The sequence below is a fragment of the Schistocerca gregaria genome, unplaced genomic scaffold (genome assembly GCF_023897955.1).
Source record: "Schistocerca gregaria isolate iqSchGreg1 unplaced genomic scaffold, iqSchGreg1.2 ptg000317l, whole genome shotgun sequence".
NCBI lineage: Eukaryota > Metazoa > Arthropoda > Insecta > Orthoptera > Acrididae > Schistocerca > Schistocerca gregaria.
Window position 1 is genome coordinate 1596391 of NW_026061795.1, and position 7890 is coordinate 1604280.

The following is a 7890-nucleotide window of genomic DNA, read 5'->3' on the forward strand; positions in this document are numbered from 1 at the left end:
ACCAAAGCCAGGTAAAATTCAATAATCGATACCTAAAACTTGAATTGTACTACTTCTTACTGGCTATTACATCAACTTAGAAGCTTCATCTGTGTTCTACTATGGTGCTTTTAGTGTCTCCGCATACCGCAGCACGCGACATAGCTTTGCAGACGATAAGTACAACCGTTTCAGAGAGAAGAGCGGAAAATGTGACGATCTGGCTTTAAGTCGATTCGATAACAAATGACGAAAACTTACAGATTTCTCAGGTTTTTACTACATATGAATACTTTTCACATTCTCCCGTGCAACTCGGCTGCTAGTCCTCCTTTCATACAGAATGTTAAGGTCCTAGCTCATGTCCAAGGCACCAAAGCCAGCTAAAAAGTCAATAATCGATACCTAAAACTTGAATTGGACTACTTCTTACTGGTTATTACATCAACTTAGAAGCGTCATCTGTGTTCTACTGTGGTGATTTTAGTGTCTCCAGATCCCGCAGCACGCGACATAGCTTTGCAGACGATAAGTACAACCGTTTCAGAGAGAAGAGCGGCCAATGTGACGATCTGGCTTTAAGTAGATTCGATAACAAATGACGAAAGCGGACGGATTTGTCAGGTTTTTACTACATATGAACACTTTTCTCATTCCCCCGTGCAACTCGGCTGCTAGTCCTCCTTTCATGCAGAATCATAAGGTCCTAGCTCATGTCCAATGCACCAAAACCAGGTAAAATTCAATAATCGATACCTAAAACTTGAATTGTACTACTTCTTACTGGCTATTACATCAACTTAGAAGCTTCATCTGTGTTCTACTATGGTGCTTTTAGTGTCTCCGCATACCGCAGCACGCGACATAGCTTTGCAGACGATAAGTACAACCGTTTCAGAGAGAAGAGCGGAAAATCTGACGATCTGGCTTTAAGTCGATTCGATAACAAATGACGAAAACTTACAGATTTCTCAGGTTTTTACTACATATGAATACTTTTCACATTCTCCCGTGCAACTCGGCTGCCAGTCATCCTTTCATACAGAATGTTAAGGTCCTAGCTCATGTCCAAGGCACCAAAGCCAGCAAAAAAGTCAATAATCGATACCTAAAACTTGAATTGGACTACTTCTTACTGGTTATTACATCAACTTAGAAGCGTCATCTGTGTTCTACTGTGGTGATTTTAGTGTCTCCAGATCCCGCAGCACGTGACATAGCTTAGCAGACGATAAGTACAACCGATTCAGAGAGGAGAGCGGCCAATGTGACGATCTGGCTTTAAGTCGATTCGATAACAAATGACGAAAACGGACGGATTTCTCAGGTTTTTACTACATATGAACACTTTTCACATTCTCCCGTGCAACTCGGCTGCTAGTCCTCCTTTCATGCAGAATGTTAAGGTCCTAGGTCATGTCCAAGGCACCAAAGCCAGCTATAAAGTCAATAATCGATACCTAAAACTTGAATTGTACTACGTCTTACTGGGTATTACATCAACTTAGAAGCTTCATCTGTGTTCTACTATGGTGCTTTTAGTGTCTCCGCATACCGCAGCACGCGACATAGCTTTGCAGACGATAAGTACAACCGTTTCAGAGAGAAGAGCGGCCAATGTGACGATCTGGCTTTAAGTCGATTCGATAACAAATGACGAAAACGGACGGATTTCTCAGGTTTTTACTACATATGAACACTTTTCACATTCCCCCGTGCAACTCGGCTGCTAGTCCTCCTTTAATGCAGAATCTTAAGGTCCTAGCTCATGTCCAAGGCACCAAAGCCAGCTAAAAGGTCAATATTCAATACCTAAAACTTGAATTGGATTACTTCTTACTGGCTATTACATCAACTTAGATGCTTCATCTGTGTTCTACTATGGTGCTTTTAGTGTGTCCGCATACCGCAGCACGCGACATAGCTTTGCAGACGATAAGTACAACCGTTTCAGAGAGAAGAGCGGCCAATGTGACGATCTGGCTTTAAGTCGATTCGATAACAAATGACGAAAACGGACGGATGTCTCACGTTTTTACTGCATATGAACACTTTTCACATTGTCCCGTGCAACTCGGCTGCTAGTCCTCCTTTCATGCAGAATCTTAAGTTCCTAGCTCATGTCCAAGGCACCAAAGCCAGCTAAAAAGTCAATAATCGATACCTAAAACTTGAATTGGATTACTTCTTACTGGCTATTACATCAACTTAGATGCTTCATCTGTGTTCTACTATGGTGATTATAGTGTCTCAGCATACCGCAGCACGCGACATAGCTTTGCAGACGATAAGTGCAACCGTTTCAGAGAGAAGAGCTGCCAATGTGACGATCTGGCTTTAAGTCGATTCGATAACAAATGACGAAAACGGACGGATTACTCAGGTTTTTACTACATATGAACACTTTTCACATTCTCCCATGCAACTCGGCTGCTAGTCCTCCTTTAATGCAGAATCTTAAGGTCCTAGCTCATGTCCAAGACACAAAAGCCAGCTAAAAAGTCAATAATCGATACCTAAAACTTGAATTGGATTACTTCTTACTGGCTATTACATCAACTTAGATGCTTCATCTGTGTTCTACTATGGTGATTTTAGTGTCTCCGCATACCGCAGCACGCGACATAGCTTTGCAGACGATAGGTACAAGCGTTTCAGAGAGAAGAGCGGCCAATGTGACGATCTGGCTTTAAGTCGATTCGATAACAAATGACGAAAACGGACGGATTTCTCAGGTTTTAACTACATATGAACACTTTTCACATTCTCCCGTGCAACACGGCTGCTAGTCCTCCTATCATGCAGAATCTTAAGGTCCTACCCCATGTCCAATGCACCAAAGCCGGCTAAAAGTTCCATATTCAATACCTAAAACTTGAATTGTACTACTTCTTACTGGCTATTACATCAACTTAGAAGCTTCATCTGTGTTCTATTATGGTGCTTTTAGTGTCTCAGCATACCGCAGCACGCGACATAGTTTTGCAGACGATAAGTACAACCGTTTCAGAGAGAAGAGCGGCCAATGTGTCGATCTGGCTTTAAGTCGATTCGATAACAAATGACGAAAACGGACGGATTTCTCAGGTTTTTACTACATATGAACACTTTTCACATTCTCCAGTGGAACTCGGCTGCTAGTCCTCCTTTCATGCAGAATCTTAAGGTCCTAGCTCATGTCCAAGGCACCAAAGCCAGCTAAAAAGTCAATAATCGATACCTAAAAGTCGAATTGTACTACTTCTTACTGGATATTACATCAACTTAGAAGCTTCATCTGTGTTCTACTGTGGTGATTTTAGTGTCTCCGCATACCGCAGCACGTGACATAGCTTTGCAGACGATAAGTACAACCGTTTCAGTGAGAAGAGCGGCCAATGTGACGATCTGGCTTTAATTCGATTCGATAACAAATGACGAAAACGGACGGATGTCTCAGGTTTTTATTGCATATGAACACTTTTCACATTCTCCCATGCAACTCGGCTGCTAGTCCTCCTTTCATGCAGAATCTTAAGGTCCTAGCTCATGTCCAAGTCACCAAAGCCAGCTAAAAAGTCAATAATCTATACCTAAAACTTGAATTGGACTACTTCTTACTGGCTATTACATCAACTTAGATGCTTCATCTGAGTTCTACTATGGTGATTTCAATGCCTCCGTATACCGCAGCACGCGACATAGCTTTGCAGACGAGAAGTACAACCGTTTCAGAGAGAAGAGCGGCCAATGTGACGATCTGGCTTTAAGTCGATTCGATAACAAATGACGAAAACGGATGTATTTCTCAGGTTTTTACTACATATGAACACTTTTCACATTCTCCCGTGCAACTCGGCTGCTAGTCCTCCTTCATGCAAAGTCTTAATTTCCTAGCTCGTGTCCAAGGCTCCAAAGAAGGTTAAAAAGTCAATAACCGATACCTAAAACTTGAATTTTACTACTTCTTACTGGCTATTACATCAACTTAGAAGCTTCATCTGTGTTCTACTATTGTGCTTTTAGTGTGTCCGCATACCGCAGCACGCGACATAGCTTTGCAGACGATAAGTGCAACCGTTTCAGTGAGAAGAGCGGCCAATGTGACGATCTGGCTTTAATTCGATTCGATAACAAATGACGAAAACGGACGGATGTCTCAGGTTTTTACTGCATATGAACACTTTTCACATTCTCCCATGCAACTCGGCTGCTAGTCCTCCTTTCATGCAGAATCTTAAGGTCCTAGCTCATGTCCAAGTCACCAAAGCCAGCTAAAAAGTCAATAATCGATACCTAAAACATGAATTGTACTACTTCTTACTGACTATTACATCAACTTAGAAGCGTCACCTGTGTCCTACTATGGTGCTTTTAGTGTCTCAGCATACCGCAGCACGCGACATAGCTTTGCAGACGATAAGTACAACCGTTTCAGAGAGAAGAGCGGCCAATGTGACGATCTGGCTTTAAGTCGATTCGATAACAAATGACGAAAACGGACGGATTTCTCAGGTCTTTACTATATGTGAACACTTTTCACATTCTCCCGTGCAACTCGGCTGCTAGTCCTCCTTCATGCAAAATCTTAAGTTCCTAGATCGTGTCCAAGGCACCAAAGCCAGCTAAAAAGTCAATAATCGATTCCTAAAACTTGAATTGTACTACTTCTTACTGGCTATTACATCAACTTAGAAGCTTCACCTGTGTTCTACTATGGTGCTTTTAGTGTCTCAGCATACCGCAGCACGCGACATAGCTTTGCAGACGAAAAGTACAACCGTTTCAGAGAGAAGAGTGGCTAATGTGACGATCTGGCTTCATGTTGATTCGATAACAAATGACGAAAACGGACGGATTTCTCAGTTTTTTACTAGATATGAACACTTTTCACATTCTCCCGTGCAACTCGGCTGCTAGTCCTCCTTTCATGCAGAATCATAAGGTCCTAGCTCATGTCCAATGCACCAAAGCCAGGTAAAATTCAATAATCGATACCTAAAACTTGAATTGTACTACTTCTTACTGGCTATTACATCAACTTAGAAGCTTCATCTGTGTTCTACTATGGTGCTTTTAATGTCTCCGCATACCGCAGCACGCGACATAGCTTTGCAGACGATAAGTACAACCGTTTCAGAGAGAAGAGCGGAAAATGTGACGATCTGGCTTTAAGTCGATTCGATAACAAATGACGAAAACTTACAGATTTCTCAGGTTTTTACTACATATGAATACTTTTCACATTCTCCCGTGCAACTCGGCTGCTAGTCCTCCTTTCATACAGAATGTTAAGGTCCTAGCTCATGTACAAGGCACCAAAGCCAGCTAAAAAGTCAATAATCGATACCTAAAACTTGAATTGGACTACTTCTTACTGGTTATTACATCAACTTAGAAGCGTCATCTGTGTTCTACTGTGGTGATTTTAGTGTCTCCAGATCCCGCAGCACGCGACATAGCTTTGCAGACGATAAGTACAACCGTTTCAGAGAGAAGAGCGGCCAATGTGACGATCTGGCTTTAAGTAGATTCGATAACAAATGACGAAAGCGGACGGATTTGTCAGGTTTTTACTACATATGAACACTTTTCTCATTCCCCCGTGCAACTCGGCTGCTAGTCCTCCTTTCATGCAGAATCATAAGGTCCTAGCTCATGTCCAATGCACCAAAGCCAGGTAAAAATCAATAATCGATACCTAAAACTTGAATTGTACTACTTCTTACTGGCTATTACATCAACTTAGAAGCTTCATCTGTGTTCTACTATGGTGCTTTTAGTGTCTCCGCATACCGCAGCACGCGACATAGCTTTGCAGACGATAAGTACAACCGTTTCAGAGAGAAGAGCGGAAAATGTGACGATCTGGCTTTAAGTCGATTCGATAACAAATGACGAAAACTTACAGATTTCTCAGGTTTTTACTACATATGAATACTTTTCACATTCTCCCGTGCAACTCGGCTGCCAGTCATCCTTTCATACAGAATGTTAAGGTCCTAGCTCATGTCCAAGGCACCAAAGCCAGCTAAAAAGTCAATAATCGATACCTAAAACTTGAATTGGACTACTTCTTACTGGTTATTACATCAACTTAGAAGCGTCATCTGTGTTCTACTGTGGTGATTTTAGTGTCTCCAGATCCCGCAGCACGTGACATAGCTTTGCAGACGATAAGTACAACCGATTCAGAGAGGAGAGCGGCCAATGTGACGATCTGGCTTTAAGTCGATTCGATAACAAATGACGAAAACGGACGGATTTCTCAGGTTTTTACTACATATGAACACTTTTCACATTCTCCCGTGCAACTCGGCTGCTAGTCCTCCTTTCATGCAGAATGTTAAGGTCCTAGGTCATGTCCAAGGCACCAAAGCCAGCTATAAAGTCAATAATCGATACCTAAAACTTGAATTGTACTACGTCTTACTGGGTATTACATCAACTTAGAAGCTTCATCTGTGTTCTACTATGGTGCTTTTAGTGTCTCCGCATACCGCAGCACGCGACATAGCTTTGCAGACGATAAGTACAACCGTTTCAGAGAGAAGAGCGGCCAATGTGACGATCTGGCTTTAAGTCGATTCGATAACAAATGACGAAAGTGGACGGATTTCTCAGGTTTTTACTACATATGTACACTTTTCTCATTCTCCCGTGCAACTCGGCTTCTAGCCTCCTTTCATGCAGATTCATAAGGTCCTAGCTCATGTCCAAGTCACCAAAGCCAGCTAAAAAGTCAATAATCGATAGCTAAAACTTGAATTGTACTACTTGTTACTGGCTATTACATCAACTTAGAAGCTTCATCTGTGTTCTACTATGGTGCTTTAAGTGTCTCAGCATACCGCAGCACGCGAAATAGTTTTGCAGACGATAAGTACAACCGTTTCAGAGAGAAGAGCGGCCAATGTGACGATCTGGCTTTAAGTCGATTCGATAACAAATGACGAAAACGGACCGATTCCTCAGGTTTTTACTACATATGAACACTTTTCATATTCTCCCGTGCAACTCGGCTGCTAGTCCTCCTGTCGTGCAGAATCTTTAGGTCCTAGCTCATGTTTAAAACACCAAAGCCAGCTAAAAAATCCATAATCAATACCTAAAACTTGAATTGTACTACTTCTTACTGGCTATTACATCAACTTAGAAGCTTCATCAGTGTTCTACTACGGTGCTTTTAGTTTCTCCGCATACCGCAGCAGGCGACGTAGTTTTGGAGACGATAAGTACAACCGTTTCAGAGAGAAGAGCGGCCAATGTGACGATCTGGCTTTAACTCGATTCGATAACAAATGACGAAAACTGACGGATTTCTCAGGTTTTTACTACATATGAACACATTACACTTTCTCCCGTGCAACTCGGCTGCTAGTCCTCCTTTTATGCAGAATCTTAAGGTCCTAGCTCATGTCCAAGGCACCAAAGCCAGCTAAAATGTCAATAATCGATACCTAAAATTTGAATTGTACTACTTCTTACTGGATATTACATCAACTTAGAAGCTTCATCTGTGTTCTACTGTGGTGATTTTAGTGTCTCCGCATACCGCTGCACGTGACATAGCTTCGCAGACGATAAGTACAACCGATTCAGGGAGGAGAGCGGCCAATGTGACGATCTGGCTTTAAGTCGATTCGATAACAAATGACGAAAACGGACGGATTTCTAAGGTTTTTACTACATATGATCACTTTTCACATTCCCCCGTGCAACTCGGCTGCTAGTCCTCCTTTCATGCAGAATGTTAAGGACCTAGCTCATGTCCAAGGCACCAAAGCCAGCTAAAAAGTCAATAATCGATACCTAAAACTTGAATTGTACTACGTCTTACTGGGTATTACATCAACTTAGAAGCTTCATCTGTGTTCTACTATGGTGCTTTTAGTGTCTCCGCATACCGCAGCACGCGACATAGCTTTGCAG